Below are 23,793 nucleotides of genomic sequence, written 5' to 3' on the forward strand. Positions count from 1 at the left end.
ATCTATCTATCTATCTAATGGAAATAACAATCTTCAGGCTGAACAGTTTCCTCAGTACTTCGTACTTCTGCCTGTGCACTTTAGATGATGTCAGCTGCTTTCAAAGTTGATGAGCTGCAGTTTCAGTGTTGACTATTCATTGAGTGTGATGGAGGCAAATCTGTCATTCCCAGCTGTATTGTTGTTTCTAATCTCTTGTGACAATTAAGTGGATCTTAGTGCTTCAAAACACGCCTTAAAAACAGTCACAGTGGCTCTCTGACAAAAGTGTCATTGAAAGCTGTGGGTGATGCGGCACACGCTGACATCATTTTGACATCAGTATGAGTTTTTTTTTCAGTTGCATGTGATGTTGGCAACTTACCTAAAGCTAATCTCTTCCATTCTATAAGCAGCAATGTAAGGGTCTTCTTAAAGCGTAGCTTCAGTACATCATACGAAGCTTTGCAAACAGTCCAAAATGTTACACTGACTATTTTCGGTGGGACACAGTTGAACACAAAGAGGTTGAATGAGGGCCCATGCATTAAAATGATCTGTCAAAGAATGGTCTTTCTTGAGATATGTGGGATGTTTTTTTTTTTTTATCTGAATATTTCAGTGAATCATGGAGGGATCAAAAAAAGTTTCACAGCGGCTGAGCTTTTTGTTGGGCTGTGTGCTATCTGGTCCATTTGTCAGATGGCGACATGAAAGAGAGCCATCAGAAGACGGTTACAATCGGAAAATTCTGTCTCCTCTTTCAGTTCCCCGCCAACGTATCCCCATGAGAGAGCGTTGATTTACACAATGAACCCATTATCATCTATTTACTTCAGTTTTCTGAAATCTGAGGGGGATATAAACCAGTGGTTGTCATACACACACAGACTTACAACGCAGTGACTGCTGCCTCATGATGTATGAGGGCTGTTGGCTGGCCTGGAGTTTTATCTCTTGCACCACGTGATTTATACCCCACTCCTGACCTCCAATGCATGTCTGTATATCCTTGAAAATAATAATAATAATAATAAAAAAGAAGAAATTCTTTGAATTAATCAAGCCACCAATCCTGAAATAACAGAGTCCGGGTTTTTTTGGCTACTGTCCCATCCTGTCTGCTTGATTCATCGTGAGCAATACCACCACTGCACACTTGTCCATTGCTGAGTCATCATGAAGAAGAGTGTAATTACAGGTGACAGGGCTACAGAAAACAACCTACCACTGAATTGATGCTGCTGAAATATGCAGAGTCATCTCTGTTGTGTCAGCACACCATCCCTTAAGGACAGACTAGCGTTAAAATTGCAGTAAGTGGTTCGCCCAAACAGCAGGTGTTGGAGCTACACAGGGACTACACAGTCTTTAACTAACCTCACAGATGAGACAAACCCACAGTAGTCATTCATTTAACTCTTAATCCCTCAGTTTGACACTCGTCTTTATTTCAGAAACAGGTAGACTGGAGACTTTAAAAATCCCTGTATATCTTCTATGTTATACCCCATGTGGTCTCTGCATGTGGATATTTGTGTTCATACCCCTAAGGATCTGTGTAATGCACTTGCTTTAAGCCATTGATTTAACAGCAGCGACTGTCAGGGACAGAACAATAAAAGTGATTGAAGAGTGCAGTTTACACACAAAGAGATTTGTGGTTAAGCAGAATGGATGATCACCCCGATCGGACTTGAAATCCTACGTGGAGCAGGAACAGCTGAACATCTGGATGTGTGTTTGTGAAGGCCGATGCAGGAAGGATTAAAATCAGCATGCAAAGCAGGCAGACAACCCCCCGCCCACTCACACACACAAACACACCACCACCACTGTTACTGATGTTATTACCAGCTATATCTGTTTTTATTATTATTTTTCATGCTTCCAGTTGCTCTGATGAGCAGCAGGGAGTTATATACACTGCACTGAATTTATGTTATTTTTATTCTATTAGAGTTTCAAAAAACAAACAAACAAGAAAACAAAAGTCTTGAGCTCTCATGTCAGAAGTTAACTTCCCCTCTGAAGTTAAAGGCTTCTGGTTGTGTGACTTTTTGAGGCTTTCCTGTATGAACTTCAAAGGTTTGACCACAGATTTTCAGTAAATGTTGGGTCGGTTGGGTGAACTGAACACAAGACAAAAACTTCAGTTTTTTCCTCTAGAAGAAACCGATTGTGAGTTTTTGACGTGTGCTTAGGACTATGATCCTGTTTTAAAAGCTGTCCTGTTTTCATATTCAGCTTATCATTATTATTATTTTTTCACATAGTGTGGCGTTTGCTTCTACATTTTTCTGGCATTAGTTGAATCAATTTTTATCCCATGCTGCTGGCTCCAAAACATGACCAACTTTCCTTGTGCTTAGCAGCTGACGCTGTGCTCTTTTCATTAAAATCTACATCCTACTCACAGCCAAAATTCAGTTTTATCTTCATCAGTTAACAGGATTTTTTCTTCTTCTTAAAATGCATAAGACTTTTTTTTTAGCCTGGATAACTCATCCATAAAGGTCTTATTGTGCAGACGTGGCTGCACAGTTGCCTTACTTGCCACCCTGATTCCTTGGTGTTCATACTTCAACATAACCTCAAAGGTTCATGCTATTTCTTGAGCTGAGGAAACATCTACCTGAAATCGTTTGTGTTTTGTGAGCATTTTGAGCGTCTAACAAACTGCTCAGGCTGCTAGGCAACATGTTGGAAGTTTATCAAGCTTTGGAAAGTGTTTGCTTTCCAAAACTTTGCTTTTCCAAGTTATGAAAATGTGCAAAGCAAAACAAAACGAGGCCTTATTATTGCCTTTTGGAGAATCCTAAATAAGGATACCCAAACTTTTGGACGGTCGATCCATCGCAGAACATATAACCCACGCAGACCACTTGCATGTGCAAACACTGCACCCCGTCCTGAATGAAAATCGCATTTTTTATCAGCTTATCCGCAGGGGAGCGCATCGTCGCCGCGCTGAGTGGTCACCTGTGTGGCCCGGAAAGCTTGAGCGTCGGGAGGAGTGCGGGGACTGCTGCGCCTCTGTGTGCTCTGCTGTGTCTCTTTAAGTACAGCAGGCAGTGCTGTTGGTCCGCGTGGGAGTGCAGGGCACACGGTGCGGCGGCACTGCCTCTTCGCCGCGTCAAACAGCCCTCTTCTAATCGGACGGGCGACAGAAACGACAAGTCGACGCACCGCATGCGTTCGCTGTTTGACCCAAACAGATGACTGGAGCCACCGGGGCGAAGACCGGACTGTTTCAGAGGGGCTCGTCCATTGGTGAGGCCATTAACATTACTCCCTCCTTCTCCTCGGACTGAGAGCTGGAAGCGCGTAGCGGTTCATCTGCACTACAGCAGATTATTGAGCAGCACAGAGAGACTGTACGGGCTAATGGGATTGACAAACTAACATTAGCGCTACAGGGCTTTTCTGAGAGTATGGTGCTCTTCATTTTTGGCCGAGTTATCGTGGATATGAATCATGTCTGAGCCCGAGGGGTGACCATCCTGAGCTGAGTTGCGTCCTGTGAACTGCAACAACACCAAAGCTTGTGTTGAGAGCCTTATTCTGACTCATGTTCAAGGTAAGCCCGAAGACCACACACACACACACACACACACACACAGAGGACACATATATATGTTTTTTCCCCTTTTCACTGCAGCAGCTCGAAATATGTCCTGCAAAAGCAGCGCTTGCTTGCTTGCTTAGTGTTGGTGTTGCAGGAGTCCTGATGTTCTCGCAGTGCAGCTGCTCTGGAATAGTGATTCAGACCAAAAACCACAGCTCAGAAATGGTTTTTGCAGAATTTGACTGTCACTTGTTGAAAAGACTGGCCATATGTTTTGCTTATACTGAACCGCCGGTACTAAAAATATCCATTTGAACTAGATTTTCGAAGCTATTCTGCTCTTAACATAGTTGCAGACTAACCCAGTGCGGAAGTGAATGTTTTATATTTTTAATGCAACGTATTCTGCTGTCTCCTCAGAGCAGTGGTCGCTAAAAATGCGTCAGTCTAACCAGGTGCCCGTCTGGTGGCCACAGTCAGAACCCCTTCAGCATTTGTGTGAAGATCCTGGCGTTTCATTAAAGCCCACCTGCTATTTTTTTTTTTGAAGAGCTGCAAACTGAGACTCTGAAAAGAGGCCTGTATTCATAGCCTTTTTTAAATTTGGTTTGGGAAACCATTTTAGTATTTTCAAGGATGTTTGTCTCTGTACCTGAGGTTATGTGGTTCTCTTAAAGTGCTTCTCTCAAGTGTTTTGCAGTGTACTGAATATTTTTTAGGTTTACCTCGGCTTGAAAAGATTTCCACTGTCTTTTATAAAGTGTACAAGTGAGATTTTGCATCAAGAAACAATAAAATAATACAGTGTAAATGTGTAATTTATATTTAATCATTCATCCTCAGCATTACCAGAATATTATGCACATTGAGCGACCTCCAGTAACCCTTCTTGTTTCTGATGACCTTGGTGTTCACTGTATTGAGAAACTGCTCATTGTGGAGCGTGGAGGTGGGAGAAGAAGAGCGTAGTGGCTGTTAAGATGGATCACAATGCTCAAAAATCAATTGATGAATGGGACTAATTGGTCATGCTGGTGTTTCAGCACTTGTCATGGCAATAAATAAAAAGCATAGAGCCTGATAGACCGCTTGTTATGGCACTCAGTTCATAGCTCCTGAATCTAGTCCAAGCTGAATTGATCAATAGTGTGAACATCACTGTAAAATATTACCTAACCGTTTTCGATTTCACTTTATTTGAGCGGAAACCACTGGAAATCTGCGTTTCTGCTGCATTTGAATATTGTTGTGGTTTCATTTGTGCCAGGCAGGAACCTGCTGATGCTCGTTTAAAAATAAAATCGCATAGATTTTATTGTTGCTAACATTAGCTGTGCTCTCCCACAAGCTCAGTCCTCCCTCAGGCAGAAGTGAACAGACGTCAGGGAAACATGCTGATGGCTGAAATTCATATTTGTACAGAAGTCAAATAGATTCTGCTGCCGATGCAGTGAATCATCAGGGTCAAAGTCACCGCATTTTGTATCTCCAGGATCCTCTTGGTGACCATGAAGATGAAATCCTGAAAGAAAAAATGTTTTCTTTTTAACTTGATGCTGAATGTGAATGATTTTCACACACAGGATTAACTGTGAGAAACCTGAATGTGCTTACATATGAAGTCCTTTGTGTAGTGACTGGGTGACTGGCGGCAGAGGGAGAAGGCTTTGAATTCCTCCAGCGCTTATTCCATGGATCGCATCCAGTGGACGCAAGCTTTGAAGATCGCCAGAGGAATCACAGTTTGCGTGGTTGTGAAAGCCATTACAGTGACGTGAGGGTGGTGCAGCACCACTAGACTGGATGGTGCGCTCCTTCCTGATATATTACCGTCAAGAAAGGATGTCAAGATCCTCATTACAGCGTCTACAAAAATAGCTTAGCATTAAATACTTGGCTGGTTTTCGACTGTTTATAGTGTCTGACGTTCAAACACACAGTAGTAGTTTCACAGTGAGTGGCATGGATGTGAATACCAAACACAACTAGCGCTGTCCCTTCATGTTTGTCAGTAACTGATTTTTTTCAGTTTCCTTGAAGAAAGAGTTGATTTTAGAAAGAGGATAATCTTTAAAACTGTGTTACGGCTGCACAGGCCGAAGGAGTGGGTCACCCTCGCCGTGTGCACATTTCAGCCAGATTTTCAGCTTATACCAGGATTATTCACAACGGCAGACTTCCTCTGTGAGACGTAGCCAGATAATGACAGCCTAGACAGGTGGTGAGGAAATACTGCGAGGCAGACATCAGACAAAGCTGGGAAACCCCGAAAGACTAATCTGTAAGTCAAGTGTGGGGGATTTTGTCCAAAGATATTAAATTTGCAGATGCACTTATCAGGCTCAAATAAACTGAGGAAGAAGAAGACAAGCAACCTCGATGTTAAAAAGGAAACATCTAGACGATATAGTCTACCACCTTCAAGTCGATCTGTTTTGTCTCTGTTCTGATGATCAGGTGAAAAAACCTTTCACAGTGCTCGCAGTCAGTTTGCAGTGAGTGAATATAATGTAAAAGCCAATTATATTTTTGAACTCAGAGACCTGCTGTTCAGGCTTTTCTCTCAGACAGACACAGGCACCCTACTGAGGACATGTTTAATCCAACCGAGGCTAATATGAGGCCTCTGTTTGTATCTGTCTGAGTCACAGTGCAAGGTTATGTGCTTGCATGTCGTCGATCTCCTTACATCCTGGCAGACCGAGTGTGTTTTTAAACAGAGGCAAAGACATTCAGTAGGTAATTATTGCATACTTTTTATATCTTAATCAAGTGCACGGTGCATAATTATTCGAGCGCAGCTAAATATCAGTTGCTCTTTCAGTGTCATACAAACCTTTCTTTGGTTTCTGGAACACGAACCATATTTCATTTTTTTGCATGTTACTCTTAAGTTATTGTGGAAATTTAAAGTTCAAAGTTGAAATGCGACCGCCAACCTCTCGTGCAATCCAAAAGCAACACCTGCCGTCAAATTGCATTCACCCCGCGCTTAACCGTGCAATCAGGTCCTTTAGTTTTCTGAACACAGGGTGTATTTTCTCAGCAGATAATTGTAATTAAACAGATTTTTCTGTTGGCTACATAGATTGGTACTCACCCAATGTGGAAAACATGCTCTTCTCTTCTAAAGCTTTGTCCTTGAACTGGAACTATCAAAACATTTACTGTTGTGTCAGGGTCTCGAGCTCCTTGTTTGTTCTCTGTGCCATCAGGCTGCCTCGCAGTTCTCTGATTGCTAACGTCTAGTCAGACGGCGTGATGTTGTAGGTGTTTGAGAGGGAGGGTAAATAGAGTGTAAATTGGGTAAAATGGAAAAAGATAAGGAGCAGACGATAAGGAGAAAAAGGTGACTTTAAAAGACACATTTTCTGTGGTCTACAGCTGACCTTGAGACTCTGCCTGTCGGCGGGATTAGTACATCACTACTGTAATTGTTCACCTTGAGTAGCAGACCTCCTTGTTCTTTCTTCAACTCGATCCCTGCTTCACAAGAAGCCTTTTGTTGGTGTTAAACTGCTGGGCTCTGTGTTTTATACCTGCTGCCCCAACAGAAGTCCAATCTGGCAACAGGAGAGGCTTTAAATGGGGGAAAAAAATGTAGTTTACTAACTCCGCTTTTAGGAACCGGAGACCAAGACTGTCTGACCGCATGCCTGCGTGCAAGTCTCTGGGTAATGTTCTTGACCTTAACCAAAAAGCTGCCTTTTATAGTCCTAAATGAGTTTTTCCACATAAAAGTTATTTATAGTCCGATTAAGGAAGCTGAGTAATGTGGGAGTTGCGATAACGAGACGTAATTTGTTTACAGTGTCGTTAAAGATATTGGCTACAAAGTATAATTTAATGACAGCAAAACACTGGGATTCTTTGATTAGTTTTATTAGGTCAATAAAGAAGATGTTCCTTCCATGTTCCAGCCCTGTGGTGCTCTCTCAGCATTGGGAACATAACTCCAAGCAGTGTTAGTCAGTCTGTAAAAACACATCCATCAACTTCCAGACTGCACCGTAAAGAATTAGACATGCTTTTGCTTTAAAGAGGATGTCAGAAGATTTTGATAAACCCTGTCCCAACAATACTGCAGCACAGCAGCAGGAGCTGTGATAAAGAATCTGAAGGAGTGGAGCCCCCTCCAGGTCTGTCAACTTGTGCAGTCAGTGTCAGCGCTGGCTTCAGATCTCCTTTCAGCATGCTGCTCCCTAATTGGGCCGTCACACTTGCTAGAGAAATTTGTCAGGTTGCTGTAAAATGAACTACTTGGGCAAATCAAAATGTGCATCATTTTGTTCCTCCCCAAACCACTCATCTGCCCGTGAAATAACAGGATACTCAGGTTTTTAAATGGATAAACTACTTTCACTCATTTCCTGTTGGGAGTGTGTCATTAAAGGGTAAATACTTGCACTTTTTTTTACCACAGTTGTTTGCTCAGTAATTGCATCTCCTGGGATTTCATCTGAAAGATGTGCATCGGTAACCAAGCTGCGCCTATTTATACACGGCACGCCTAAAGTAGGGGCTTATTATTCTTACACTCAGCCTTACATGTTGTTCCATTAATTTCCAGCAGCAAGCAGGATAAGCGGCTAAGTCTATCCCCTTATCGGCTACTTTTCTGAATCTGGCAGTGAGCAGAGCGCGCACACATGAACTCCTCCTCTGTGCTAATGTTCTCCATCTGTCAGTAATGCTGCTCAGGTTGGATGAGATGTTGGGAGCTATCACACGCAGTGACTGCACCACGCCTGGTCAAGCACGAGCCCATCGCCACGCCATGTCAACCCTCATCACCTCCCCTCTCTCGGTGATGGTGCAGATGTTTCCCAGGTTGCTCGGGGGTGGTAGGATGACTCAGCTCGAGTTTTCACTCGGTGCCTCACCGACTCCCAGTTCAGCCCCTCTCCTCAGTCAACTGGCAACTTAAACGCGATCTGGCTGCACTCAGACTCGGCTCAAAACACATTATTTTCAGTGTCAGGCTCTCGACTCTAGTGGTTCCCGGCCTCTTGAAGAAATTACTTTATGCAGTTATTCTGTGTTATTTCGTTAAGAAAACACTTGCCCTCGTGAATCCACACAAAACATCCTGGAATTGTTCAAGAAGCTCTCCTTTCATACTGTGACACTTCAGCTATTTATCCACAACTTTCAGCTGTTTATTTAGACTTCTCTGCTTGCATGCTAAGTAGTTTGCAGCATATGGGAATTCTGTTGTGTCATCTGAACAATTACTACTTAAATATGCTACAGATCAGGCTCTAATCAGTTCCTGCAGTCTCTTGTTTATTTGTTTTTGACCTAACACAGTATGAATGCATTATCACGTCTATTCTTTTAGAGATATCATCTCCACAACATTTCCCACATGCAGAGCAGTAAATGCAGAAACCATGAGAAGTAACCCAGCCTGGAAATGACTGCTCGAATGTTCAGCACTCTCCTGGATTAACTACAGGGCCTTTTAGAGGGGCTAATCGCTCTCTGTTTATTCCAGACCTTAAAGAATTCATAATCCAAAGTACTCCATGATAAATCTTCGCCTCTGTGTTTTTTGTGTTTGTTTTGTTTTTGCTGTGTTCACAGCTTAGTCCGCAGACTTCAGTGGGTTTATTTCTTCTAATGCACAGTCCCTTAGGGAGGTGGAGATAAAAACCAAAGCTCTTTGCACCACAAGAAGAAGAAGGAAGTGAGTAAATGTGTATTTGGGGCCCAGGTGAACGGAGAATTTAAATAAATGCAACTGCATGTTTGAAATGTGAGAATTTCCTTGGGAAAATTACTGAGCACCTCACTGTCGTCACGCAGTTGCTTCATAGACTTCCGTTTCTGTATCTCACATACTCAGTTGTAAACACAGGCAGCTCTCTTCTCTCTTCCTTTGCTTTAGAGATGTTGTTCCATGTTGCATCAGAGCAACAGTGAAGCACTACTCTATGTGCACATCATATTTTATTCATACAGGCTGCAGCACTGAGGCACGCTCCTTTCTGCGAGCCCAAAGCAAGCAGCTGTCAGAAATCCCCAGATACTGTAGCCATTTCTACGTCTACTGTAGCATAAGCCATTGGGAAAAACAAGAATCTCTAAGATATACTGGTCAGAGTGAAATTCATGAGACAGCGGGAGAAGATGGGTCTGACGAGCCCCTACCAACCTCATTTTAAATGAACCTGCTTCTGTTTCAACCCTCGAAGCAGAAGGGCTGTGTGCATGGGAGATACCAGCTTCTATCTTTTTTATTAGTCTCAAACAACACTTACATAACAATGCAATAGGAAACCACTGCCCTGAAATGCTCTGTCACTTTCAATAATACACAGTGCATCTTGTTATCAGAACAATAAAACCCTGCACCACTGCGTCAGCAGCATTTCTCAAACTTCCAAAGGTGCCATACAAGCGTCCTTTTATTTTTTCCTCTGTTTGTCCAGTATTATCATGCATAACTTGCTTACTTTGAATCTATTTATTTGAAACACATACATCTTTTATCATTATATTTTGGTTTTTTATGGGCGATCGTGGCTCAAGAGTTGGGAGTTCGCCTTGTAATCGGAAGGTTGCCGGTTCGAGCCCCAGCTTGGACAGCCTCGGTCGTTGTGTCCTTGGGCAAGACACTTCACCCGTTGCCTACTGGTGGTGGTCAGAGGGCCTGGTGGCGCCAGTGTCCGGCAGCCTCGCCTCTGTCAGTGCGCCCCAGGGTGGCTGTGGCTACAATGTAGCTTACCATCACCAGTGTGTGAATGTGTGCGTGAATGGGTGGATGACTGGATATGTAAAGCGCTTTGGGGTCCTTAGGGACTAGAAAAGCGCTATATAAATACAGGCCATTTACCATACCATTTACCATTTTATAAACATTTTTTTCCATATTTTTGTTTGAGGGATATGTGAAGATTCATAATTACAGTATCCACAGGAAGTGGTCTTCTTTTTATTTCCCAGGCCACTCCTTTCCGGCCAAACAGTGTTTGGCATTTTGTCAGTATGCAGCAAAACCAAGATATCTGCAGATTTAAGTCAGATGGATTCTTTTTCAGCTTTACTTAGTTTGGTTTCCATTGTGTTAGTTTCTGTTTCTGTTATTTAGAAACCAGGAGACCTGATTTTGACTTGGTTTGTTTTCACTTTTGCACTTTGTACTTATTTATTTTCTTCATGGTTTTCTAAAGACAAATCCCGTTATTGCATTACATATATTCTTTGGGTTAATGCTGAAGTAAGATGTGAAAACTCAAAGTGGGACAAAGCATCAACAACGCTTTTTCTTGCCAAAAATCAGTTTTGCAAGCATGCAAAACAAATTCCTGCATAATTTATTTTTGGTTCCTTGGAGTTATTTCTCGTGGCTTATACCAGATATGCACTGTAGAAGAATCACCGTATTTTGATTATCGTGAGCAGATTATTGTGAAAGCATTGTTTTGTGACTTACATTAACATTCTTAGCTGAAGCAAAGATTTATAATTGGAAATATAAAAATATGCGTGTTGGGGAGACAGCAGACTCTTAAATCCCTGCTGCCAATTTAGCAAAACGAATAAACCTCAACTCCTGTGAACCTGACCTCAACCTAAATCTTCACATAATTACCAAGTTGTCACCTTAAAATTTAAATAATTTATGTTATGGTAATTTTGTTGCACATCACAATAGTGTGGCACAACACTGCATTACCACACACAGACACAGACATGCACACACAAAGTTTAAGCTTTCTCTTTCTCTTCCTTTTCTTCAAAGGATTTGATTTTCAAAACAAAGCAGAATTTAGAGAAGGCAGATAGTCCTTGTCCTAAATTCTGTTCGATATTCTGCCAAATTACATTAAAGAAAAAGAAACTAATGAAAAGTTCTTAAGTAAAGGAAGTGCATATCTTAACATACTCCTACACAAAACCCACTTAGTTCCCCCCAGTCTTAAAATACGTGTGAATTTGACATGCACATTATCGCTGTGGTTATTATCAGTGTTCAGTCATGGGAATATTGAACTGACGGGACCAACAGCGAGGACATCAGAACATCAGCAACTTATCAACAACACCATCATTTGAATAAAAATAGAACGTAAAAGCAGCGAGGCCTCTAACAATCTTCATATCTAATTGGAAAAGATATGTTGACAGTAGGCCTCTGGTGCTGCTCGACCTTTTGCACGGAGATTTGCGCGATGCTGATGAGGCGCGCGGTTCACTACACATTTTGCGAGGCGTGCTTACAGAGCATCCTATTATATGTACGCGCTTCATGTTCCTCCAATGAATGCATCCAGACCACTGCCCTGCATAATTGTTCACACCGAACAGCTCATCAAAAACTGCTAAACAGCTTGTGTACAACAGCGCTCCACGACAGATGAGCAGACTGTTGTCATGCTATCCTTTCATTATCTTTTTTGTAAAGTAAAATAAAGTCAGTCGGTACGAGGCTGCTGTTATGTTCAGTGCAGATAAGTTGCTGTTTTGACACTCCACCAGTATGGGTGTCAGTTACTTGAGATTCTGCTGTGGGTTGTTTGTGTAGGTGGTAAATGCAATATAGACTTCTGCAATACTAGCGGCAGGAGAACATTTCTCCAGTGAAGTGAGAAAATAATTTTCAGTCATGATTCAAAACATATGCTTTGGCTGCATAAGCTTCTGCTCTGCTGGGGCGGCGGTCTGTGCAAACACTGTAAATTGAAAACATTGATGTTTTTTTCGTGGTTTATTTCAACATATATAACTACTCAACTGTCACTGCAATCTCATAAGGAACTTAGCTCAAGATGTTTGCTGTTTAACTTTTTAGAATTGCAAAACGGATCATTTCATCTGCTTTCTGGGAAAACGTATGCTTTTATGTAGTGGACTCCAGCTGAGTGCTTACAAAAGATTTTGAGGTACGTTTTGCATTTATTTGCTTCTCCTCCGCCATATATTTCCCAGAAAATGTCACACTTTTTACTTTACTAACTGGCACTTATTTAGGTTCAGATGTCATAGATAAAGTATATTATTAACAAATGCAATATAATGTATTTCTGCAGACACTGCAGATTAGCTTCTACATTAATCAGATGGAAGGGTGAAATGTAGCAAATAACAATGCAATAATATCACATTCATCATATATAATTTGTGTAATGATACTTGGAGAAATAGGAATGAGGGACGTTTTACATGCATTGAAATGTTAGGCAACAGACATGCTGGTGTAGTTTTTGCTCGCGCCGAAGAGAATGAGAATTTTCTTTAAATCTAAAAAGCACATAAAGTGACAGAATGAAGTGGAAAAATACCACATACCCGAGTCTTTTACAGAATCCTGTTGTTTGTTGAGCTTCATGCTGAGACAGCAGCTTGTAGTTTCAAGATTTTATATCTGCTGAAGTCATCCCAGCATGTGGTGCCATGGACAGGATCACCTTTTATAGTCCACACAGCTTGCTGAGTAACCTCTTTAATCATGTTGGGAGTGTTCCAGACATATGTAGTACTCAAACGTCAAAGTCTTAATTTATTTAAAAAAAAAATCTAATCAATAAATTTGAAATGATTTCTTTAGGTGACAACAGTTTCAGCTGCGTAGGGTTTAGACCACTGTGATTCCTCACAGGAACCAGAAAAGACTTCAGAATACAGGAAGTGAGATTTTGTTAATACCTATGGCGTAAAAACAAAAGTGTCTTCAGAGCGTTTGAAACCCACGTTAATGATTGTTTCGTTTAACGAGTATTTCCTGTCTGCTCTATTGTTCATTGTATTTGCGTAACAATAACAACAGTGTTCCTTTCATTTTCCCCTTGCTGTGGGAGGTGAGAGTGAAGAGCTGCAGAACAACAGTGCTGGAGGATCCAGCTCTTTGCTTAAAGACACTTCAGCAGAGTGGCTGCTCGTTGACATGGGAGCTTGAATGCGTGTCATACAGTGGAGGGTCTGTCTCCCCTCCTGCTGCACCACCAAGCACTCGACTGTTTTTCTGTTCTTACTCTGCCTAGCGGTCCAGAAGGAGCTGTGTGATACACAAGGACAGTTGTGTCAACATCTTCCTCAGGGAATAAGTTAAGCCGTACTCCATGAGTACGAGAGGATGCAGTTCGGATCATTACAAACGAAAGATGCTTCCTTTTGGTGTTTTTAGCACGAAAAGCGGTCAAACCTCTGATCTGCAGTAGTGATTCTGCTAAAAAAAAAAAAATAGAATTATGCATATTTGCACTTGTAAAGGGATAATTCAGCTTTTTTTCCTCATCTGTCAAATCTCTTTCATTTTTTTGTGGTCACTCGTGGGCAATAACATGTAAAAACATCTCCTGGCCAACCCAAGCCGGCACGGAAAACACGATGGCGAGCATATGCTTAGATGCACACGAGCTTAGATAACCACAAGCTTGCGTTGGCAGTTGTTTTATTCTGTCCGCTTGGTGAATGCAAATCCAATAGTCACTGTTCTTCCAGCTCTGTTTTTGGTAGTCCATTTATATGCTATAACTAATTGCTGCCAAAAACATGTGGGACTGAGGATCCAGAGCTCTCATCTCTTCTGAAACCCCGCATTTTATACACCCTCCACTCTTTCTGACCTCCTCCCAATGACTTATGTAGAGGTCTTTTTTTGCGAGATACAACTAAACTGCTAAGCCGATTCTAAGTAAGTCCCCTTTGTTGTTTCTACATTAAGTGGTCTTTAAATCAGAGATGAGCTCTAGCACTGCCGTTTCACTCAGCAAGAGGGAATAGCAGAAAACCGAATTGTGTTTGATCAACTGTCTTGGCAAAGACGGTGGATTATGTGCATCATGGACGAGTGCAGTGCTAACACTAACACAACATTTTATTTTGATAAATAAGTAACGAAGGCCTCTAAACCTTTTATGTTAGAACTCAGTGGACCACATAAACCCCACTTTGACCTTAAGTGGGCCGAACCAGTAAAACCCACATTTCTGTCAGTGTGTCACATGTTTAATTACATATTTAATCCCATTTAATATAAGACAAAGAAGAATAAAAAATAAAATAAAAAATGGTTATGTAGTAAATGCAGCACAAATAAATAAATTTGTAAAATTACAGAAAAAGTTCTGGCAGCTCATTGCCCAGAAAATCTCCTTTTTTCCCCTTTGTGGGCCCACTTTATTTCTATAATTTCTATGGTAGATAGTGAAAATAACAGGAACTTTCATGCTTTTTAATTGTAATTGTTTAGCAGGAAATGATGCCCTTCATCACATTTTCCAAAGGTTACCAGTGGGCCGGATTGGGGTCTTTGCCAGGCTTATTCTGGTCTCCTGGCCTTGTTTTTCACACTCCTGAGTGATGCTAGTGTTGTTGTCTGGCACTAAGCAGAGAATACAATTTAGCAGATTATTTATGCTCATTTCCCCTCAAAGTATAATTTTCCCAAACAAAAAAGAATTAAAGCTTTGAGCAGAGATGACGTGGTCCTCACTCTTTTATCCATATCGATGGCGCATTTCATGCTTTCAAGTGGAAGTCGGAATCTTGATTAAGGACATCAACAGTATAGCCATGTGTCCTGGAATCTAACTGGCTGTTGCGTAAACTTGTTACTTATCACTTCCTGTGCCCACTAGGCGGCATTACTGAGCATTCAGTAGTTACACTGTATGTCTTGCTGTATGTCATGTGTTGATCCCACAGTGGAAATCTAATGTGCAACAAATTTCATTCATGTAGGCCAGAGTATGTGCCGAGGGTGCTGAGATCCTTAAAATATTGAATCCTTATTTGTGATGCGCGTGCAAAACCCGTGAGTTTTCAAACATGTTTAGGCCCTCAAAAAAGTGATTTATTGTCATAAATAATAACAATAAATGGAGCAGATCCAATAAGTGGAGCAGAGCTTCAGCCATGCTAATATGTTTCCCACAAACAATGATGGTAACAGTGGGCACTAAATGAAGAGTACTCAAAAATCCAGCTCACAAATAGTAAACAGCTTCCCATAAATATTAATATGTTTGATAATGAGTGATACCAAATACAGATCAGGCAAATGCACGTTCATGAGTGCTGCAGCACTGCACTTTTCTAAAGTCTAAGCTCTTGCCTTGTTCTCTCTTAATAAATGACTACATTTTCTCTAGTGAATGAGTCTTGTGCTTTTAGATTAATTGTTGACTGTTGAAACTTTCCATTTTTCCACACGACTTTTCCCCTCCTTACCTCCAACACTCCTCCTCCTCCTCTTCTTCCTCCTCACCAACTAAACATTTACTGAAAACCCTCCGCAATCCCCTCCTTAAGCGTATTGAAGCAGAGAGCGCTGAGATTCACAGCAGAGCTGAGCTTTGAGAATTCACTTTTAATTAAAGCAGAGATCCTGTGTGCTTAGAGAAGGTGCGAGAAGAGAAGTGGGGCAAAAAAACAAAAAACCAAGCTCTTTTCCTTTTTTGAGAAAAAGCTGCAGATACCCTGTAAGGTCCTGAATGAGGAGCTTTGTTAAGGTTGGATAGTGGAAGACATCATTTGATCTCCCATTGACAGCGCCTTCCCGCTGCAGAATAATTACTTCTTTTATGAAGCCATTAAAGAGAACCAATTCAAGTGATTGTTTCTCAAATGCCCGTCTATGTGGCCAACTGGGATCTGGGTGCTGCAGCTAGCGAGGGTGAGTCAGAAAGTCACACAGCAGGCATCTGGGATGTTTATCTCTGTTAGGAGCTTGCTGACACATTAATACCAGAACTGTCATTCGGTTGGCATCAAAAACATTTCCAGCTGTTCTCTCCCGAAATAGAGTCAAACAACTTACTTTTTCTTATTTCATTATTTTCTCCATTCTTTTAAATATACAGAAAATTTTGTGCTAATCCGGATTTTGGCTTTTTGCTCGTTCCTAATTGAACTCTGCTGCTTCGTGTCCGCAGTCACAATAGAGCTATTATTCTATCACTTCCACTTTGCTTTCACTGTATAAGTTGCTTATCACTCTGCTCTGGTGGAAATGTTCATGATCATCAGTGACTCTATTAAAGCTCTGCAGCTTAATGCTACTGTGGGCTAGTCAAAGGAGAGGATTACATTATTTTTAGACCCTTTAATTTACCTCTTCTTTTTCTGAGTAAAAGTCACCACTGAGCTTAATGGACCTGGAGTTTTATCAGGATTACAATGATGCCTTTTCCCTGCCATCCTGGGCTTAATTTTTAAGCTTTTGGGGGGGTTGTTCTTAAAATGTTTTCCTCTCATTGGTGCATTCAGCTCTCTCCAATAACAAATGTAATGCTGTTCATAATTACCACTGGCTTTTGGGGGAGGTTAACTAACCGGGCCAGGTAACAACACGAAGGAATACAGCGACTGCTTGTTTCAACATTGGCAAAGAAAAAGAAATGTCACGTACATGTTGAAATATCAAGCAGACGCTCTTTTCCTGAATTGAATAATTAACTTCTCAGTGTTGTTTTGGGGAAGATGAATGATTGTTGTCGTAGTGTCTCTCCGTAAACTTATGCTGATAAACTAATAATTAAGCAGTTAGATGATTCATAGTGATGCAGTGGTCGGGACTGAGTTTTCTCCAGGGCAGGATGTGATTTGACAAAGGTCGTATTTTACAATTATTATCTCTGATGAGAAAAAAAAGATGTGAGTGTGTGTGTGTCGTGTTTGTTAGCAGGCTTACCGTTTCCTTTCTTTTCTTCAGTGCTAAGATTAGTGCCCCAAATGTTTACGTGCTTGCAGTTGTGGGTTTAAGATGTAGTGATATATATTCTGTACATTCAGGTGGCTAACTCTGATCCAAATCCACAATTTGGTTGGATTATGAATGGAAAAATGGTCAGGAGTTTCACTTTAAAAACTGCTGAAAATGGCACATTTTCACCAATTCTTTTAATACTAGTTAATACTAATGCATCGATTTTTTGCTGGGAATGTGCAGGACAATGTGCAGAAAATGCCTTCATACTTTTATATGTGTCAGAACACCAACAATACCTGTTGAATCAATAAAATTAATTTCACTATAGGACGTAAGCTTTAATGTTTCAGCGTTAGAATAAATATATTAACTCAAAATAAACTTATTTTACGCTTTCTGCAGCATTCCTGTCCTGCCTTCCTTCAACATGGTTGCTGTTATATTTTTTGTAGTCTTCGTAGATTCTTTTTACCATTTAGTAGGCGGCACTCATTTTGTGTGGAAGATGAGTCATATGAGGTGTGAAATACCCCTTTTTAAGCGAGCACACAGAAACAGTTGATAACCACAGATGTGACACTGGTTATTGCCAACTGGATTTTTTTTTTAAGCCAGCTAACCCTGAGAAAGCATGGCAGTGTTGAACTTCCGTCGTAATGTACCTCTCTGAATAAACAACATGCAGAAGCACAAGAGAAAGCACAAACCTCCCCCAAGGCAGCTCTCTGTCTGGGCAATATTTACATTTAAAGGACTTGCATTGTATTTTACATGTGTTCATTTTTTTATTTGTTCTCATTGAACTTACTTTAAGAGGTTTGTGGTGCAGTAAAAACAAGTGCACAGTGCAGGATTTTGTTAATTTGTCCTGTTCAAACCCATTTTCATGTACTTGAGATACTGAGTATAATTATTTTTTGTTTATGTGGCTATAGATATACATGTGTAGCCTTCATGTTTGGTAAAGGTTTTTGGTCACGTTTATCTTGTTTTCCAAAGATATTATACTTATTCAGGAACTTTGTACATGTATTCATATATATTATAACAAAATCACAAGAAAGTAACATGATATTTAACATCCTCATGTATGATTCCCTACATGCCTGTGTATTGTCAATACAAACAGTGGCAGTAAGAAACAAAGGCTATCTAAAAAGCTCTGCAGAGCATTATCATCAGTTTGATGTTTTAAATCCATCCATCCATCCTCTTCCGCTTTATCCGGGGCCGAGTCGTGGGCCCTGAAGTTGGAACACACCCTCCGGTCCCCCTTCTTAAAAATGGGGACCACCACCCTGGTCTGCCAGTCCACGTGTACTGCTCCTGATCTCCACGCAACATTGTAGAGGCGTGTCAGCCAGGACAGCCCTACAACGTCCAGAGCCTTCAGGAACTTGGGGCGGACCTCATCCACACCAGGGGCTCCCCGGTGCCTCTGTTTAACTGCCTCAGTGACCTCGCCCCCGGAAATTTGCTGGTCATCCCTCTCATTCCCAGCCTCTGCTTCCTCCTCGGAAGACGTGTCAGTGGGATTAAGGAAGTCCTCGAAGTATTCCTTCCACTGCTCGACAGTTTTCTCAGTCGAAGTGAGCAGCGCTCCGCCAGCACTATACACAGTGCAGGTAGAGCACCGCTTTCCTCTCCTGAGACGCCTGACGGTTTGCCAGAATCTCTTCGAGGCAGTCCAAAAGTCTTTTTCCATGGCCTCTCCGAACTCCTACCACACCCGAGTTTTTGCTTCTGCCCGAGCCGCATTCCACTTGGCCTGTCAGTACCTGTCAGCTCTTTCCGAAGTCCCACAGGCTAACCAAGCCCGATAAGCCCCCCTCACCTCTGGTGTCCACCATTTGGTTCGGGGTTACCACCACAACAGGCACCAACCATCTTGCAGCCGCAGCTCAATACAGCAGCGTCACACACCATTACTATGCGTTTAGGTGCACCGGGTCTGTCCAGCATCCTCCCCCGCCACCTGATCCAACTCACAACCAGGTGGTGATCAGTTGACAGCTCAGCCCCTCTCTTTACCCGAGTGTCCAGAACATATGGTCGCACGTCTGGTGATATGATTACAAAATCGATCATCGACCTGCGGCCTAGAGCGTCCTGGTGCCACGTGCACTTATGGACACTCTTATGTTCGAACAAGGTGTTTGTTATGGCCAAACTGTGATTTGCACAGAAGTCCAATAACAAAACACCGCTCAGGTTCAGATCAGGGAGGCCGTTCCTCCTAATTATGCCCCTCCAGGTCTTGCTGTCGTTACCCACGTGAGCATTGACGTCTCCCAGCAGGACAACAGAGTCTCCAGGTGGAGCACCTTCCAGCACCCCACCCAGGGACTCTAAGAAGGCTGGGTACTCTGAACTGCCACTCGGCGCATAAGCGCAGGTGACAGTCAGGACCCGTTCCCCGAACCTAAGGCCCAGGGAACAAACCCTCTTGTCCACCGGGAAGAACCCCAACGTACAGGCAGCAAGCCGAGGGGATATTAGAATACCCACCCCAGCCCGCCGCCTCTCACCAGGGGCAACTCCTGACTGAGACAGAGTCCAGCCCCTCTCCAGGAGACTGGTTCCAGAGCCCAAGCCATGCGTAGAGGTGAGCCCGACTATATCTAGCCGGTACCTCTCAACGTCACGCACTAACTCAGGCTCCTTCCCCACCAGAGAGGTGACATTCCATGTCACAATTGCCAGTCTTGGTAGCCGGGAATCAGTCCGCCAGGGCCTCCACTCCTGGCCGCCGCCCGGCACACAATGCACCCGAACCCCTACGGCACCTCCTGCGGGAGGATGGGCCCATGTCCCCTTTTCTGGCTGTGCCCGGCCGGGCCCCATGGACCAAGGCCCAAGACGCTCGCCCTCGGGCCTTGGGCCCAAGACGCTCGCCCTCGGGCCTTGGGCCTGGCTCCAGGGCGGGGCATAAGGGTCTTCTGAATCACTGTTTGTCTGGTCCCTCACCCAGGACCTATTTGCCATGGGAGACCCTACCAAGGGGCAAAAGCCCCCAGACAACATAGCCCCTGGGATCCCTGGGAAACACAAACCCCTCCACCACGATAAGGTAGCGCTTCACGGAGTTTTAAATCCTATATGGTGCTATTCCATATGTTGACAATATTTGTAAATATTTAACAAATAAATCATTGAGTTGACCTTGAACTTTGGTGGATGAAAGCCAAATATTTGTGGATTATTAATCTGCTATCATCATTTATTTACACACATGCTGATTATGTCAGCCTGAAATATGCTCTCAATAATAAAAATGGTAGTGCTGGTCCTCTTGTAAACTTTGTATCCTCTTAAAACTTGGCTAACATATGCGTCGTGTCATCATTATTTCTGTCACGTAAACCTCTGCTGAACCTTACGGTCTGTGTTTACATTCATACACTGATCGGCTGCACATCATGGAACTTCTATAACTCAGAGCTTCAGAGCTTTTATCACAATGTTTAAGTTACATGTTACAGCGTGTCCGAAGGTTTGTTGCTCAAACCTAAAATGAAGTTAAACAGATAATTCTGAAAAAGTCTAAACACACGAAATCTAACAGCTTACATTATTCGCTTTTAAGCACGCCATCATCCCAAGTCAGTTTTAACACACTTTTAATCACACGTACTCAAATTCTGTCATACTTTTATCAGATAGTTCACATTTTTAAAAATATCCAGACATACAGAGGTTCTAGACAGACGAGCCAATAATAAACAGCATGCATTACAAGGCAGCGCTGATAGTGGAGCATTATATTTAGAAACTTTATCACAGGATATGTTAAGTGATACTTTGAGGTGTCAGGAGCCTGCTGGATGTGATGGTTCCTAGTTATGTTGTTGGATTTGGGAGAAAGTTTAAAATTGAACCATTCGTAATAAAATGTTTGTGAGCAGAGTGCTTTACTTCATGGGATTTGTCGCCGTGCGGTGATTCTTGCATCTTTGCTGATGAGTTTCCTTGTGAGTGGCCACCACTAATGAAGTGTATTGGGCATTAAGCCAATCACTAATGTGAACACACAGTGAGATAAACACAGTTTTAATTAAAATGGCTTACAACAAGATGGGAAGCCAAAACTGTAGCACATACCACAGCAGCTTTTGCCAAACGCTAAAGGAAGAAAACTGCTTTGGCAGTATAATCCTGTTGTTACTCGACACAGTCATGTTCACACTCCAGTTTTCAGGGGTCATGCGCTCCTAAGAGTTGCCATCTGTGCTGAGCGAGCCACTTGAATCTCTTCTGCAGATCAGCAAAACTTTGGCAGTGGTTTATTTGAGCTTTCTCAGTTTTTACATGAGATGGATCTTTTTCTAGACTGCAGATGTCTTCCATAAAGTTTTCATTGAAAAACACCTAAAACCAATGTTGAAATAAACACATTTACACACTTTATGCTAAAGAGGAGCTCTCAATAACTCCTCTGCTTTGACATTTCATTCAGACCTGCAATAAGGCAACTTTGCAGCCGGATGAATGAGGAATCTGCGTGTAAAAACAAACATGCTTAGTAATGTCACCGGGGGAGGAATGCGATCTTTAGTTTGATGTGATTTGACAGTCATAGCTAATGTGCACTGGCAGGCCAAACACACCAGGAGAGCGGAAGGACGGGCCCCAGGGTGAGGGGAGGGTCAGGGCTGCTGCCGCTATCATTGTTAACCCCCTCTGCTGCTAAAGGAAAGAAGACATCCCACAGAACGGCTCTTTTACAGGATGGGACTCGAAGTTGTACAAACAGGGACAAAGAGGGCATTAGAAGAAACCTCAAATGATTTCCCCTCCCAGTAATGCTGGCACCAGAGTCCTGATAACCTTTTCTTCCTGCCACTGTTGATATTGCTAGTTTCCATCACAGCAGTGTGTGTTTCCCTCGTGTGCAAACGCATTGTTAATGACTGTCCTTGCTTTTTATTTCCCCCCACTGCGGACTAAACACAACCTCGCTTTACCAAACACTTGTTTTCCGGTATTTTTCCCATTTAAAAACTGTGGGAGGATATCATAGCTGATTCCGTACAGCTGATTTGCACTTCACGAACTGGTGAAAAGAACGAAAGCAAAGAAAATTGGCGACCTGGAAAGGATCTGCAGAGTCATGTAACATAACTGGATGTTTTTTCTGCCTCTGTCATGACTAAATATAACACGTCTAAAAACCAAATCTACTAAAGATCACATCTTGTTGGGTGTGAAATAACTTTTCTCTTGCTGTCCTGAATCAGAACCGTTATGCAAAATCAAGTATTGCATAACCACTCTAATAGAGCCTTTTTCCTGCTGGTGTCATCTCTGTCGCAGCATGGTTGTTTTTACGAGTCTTTAACTGCATAAAGTATTCTAACAATGTGGAGAGGCGGTTGCTCAGCTTATGGTCAGTTTAGCATGTGGGCGGTGTTTTGTTTATAGCTGTGAATGTGCATTTATTCAGTACATTTTACAGCAATAAAGTGTTTATGGACAATATTTGAATCTTTCATTGGGAACATGAAAATTGATGCTGAGCTGAGAGGATGAAAAGACTCTCAAACCCGATCTGTGCACTTCAGGTGATCAGCATCAACATTTAACAACCTGCAAACAAAGGCAGAGTAGAGCACAGATATTTTATTGCTGATTTCTTCCCATCGCTCCTTGTTTGAAGCCACCACTTGTCCGTGCTAGTTGACAGTTGTCTGTTTCTTGACTGTAGAGGTGAAACACTCATTCCTCTCCTTGCCCAACGAGTCCCATAGGAAGAATATTTATGGATTGACTTGTGGCGGCGTTTGCCTGCACCAAAAGCAAAGCTGGCCGTCCGCCTGCTTGCCAAAGATTAACTTTGACGTTTCCGTCCTGAAATCCTCTCTGATTAAATATTTGCTGGCTCATTTAATATGAATGTGAATTAATGGTCAGTCAGTGAGTTTGTGCCCACTCCACTGGAGTAATATCGGTGATCTGGCAAAAAAAAAAAGACCTCCACAGCTCCTCCTGTCTCTTTTCTGTCTGCATTTCCTTTTTCTTCGTGTGTCTGTTTTATTCAATTCTGTTCTCGTATTTTCTCCCAGAAGAAAGGATGCGATTAACCAGAGGTGTGGACTCGAGTCACATGACTTGGACTCGAGTCAGACTCGAGTCATTAATTTTATGACTTTAGACTTGACTTGAAAAAATGTTCTAAGACTTGTGACTTGACTTGGACTTTTACACCAATGACTTGGGACTTGAATTGGACTTGAACCGGTTTACTTGAAAAGACTTGATATTTTACCCCAAATATAAAATTTAGCATGCATATTATATAGAGATTGAAAATGTGACGTCATTCACGGGTAGAACCGCAAAGGATTCTGGGAACTCGTGGCAAGCGGTACTAGCGCACGCAGGCTTTCAATTAAAATCAGTTATACAGCGATAAAAAGAAACACAAAAATGTCAAGAAGCTGTTGTATTATTAACTGCAATAGCCGGTCGCATGACAGCCACGGGAAGCCGACGGGTAAAGAGATCGGTTGTTATCGGATTACGTCGTTGAAGAGAAATTGTTCATGTTTCCGAAGTAACAAAGACACGACGGATGGCCTGGATTGCAGCC

The 23,793-nt window shown here is 42.3% G+C and overlaps 1 protein-coding gene and 1 long non-coding RNA gene across 4 annotated transcripts in view; one reads left to right on the plus strand and one right to left on the minus strand.

The window, feature by feature from the left end:
* Window positions 1–3,089: 3,089 nt before the first annotated feature.
* Window positions 3,090–23,793, plus strand: part of wscd2 (WSC domain containing 2) — a 43,306-nt gene continuing 22,602 nt past the window's right edge. The window contains exon 1 of one of the 2 annotated variants that reach the window (XM_082553649.1): window positions 3,090–3,559. The gene's annotated coding sequence lies outside the window, so the exon portion shown is untranslated. Of the gene's footprint in view, window positions 3,560–12,302; window positions 12,436–23,793 lie in introns of those variants that run through there. The other variant, XM_082553650.1, reaches the window with a different exon arrangement.
* Window positions 4,547–14,471, minus strand: LOC309718426. Of its 2 annotated transcripts, none has more exons than XR_014279975.1 (3): window positions 12,842–14,471; window positions 5,162–5,413; window positions 4,547–5,069 (listed from the first exon to the last, which is right to left on the minus strand). It is a non-coding gene; the product is annotated as an uncharacterized lncRNA (long non-coding RNA). The 2 variants fall into 2 exon arrangements; XR_014279976.1 differs by lacking the exon at window positions 12,842–14,471 and adding an exon at window positions 6,648–6,758.

Source organism: Aulonocara stuartgranti, assembly GCF_965226115.1.
Source record: "Aulonocara stuartgranti genome assembly, chromosome: 12".
In the NCBI taxonomy this organism is placed as follows: domain Eukaryota; kingdom Metazoa; phylum Chordata; class Actinopteri; order Cichliformes; family Cichlidae; genus Aulonocara; species Aulonocara stuartgranti.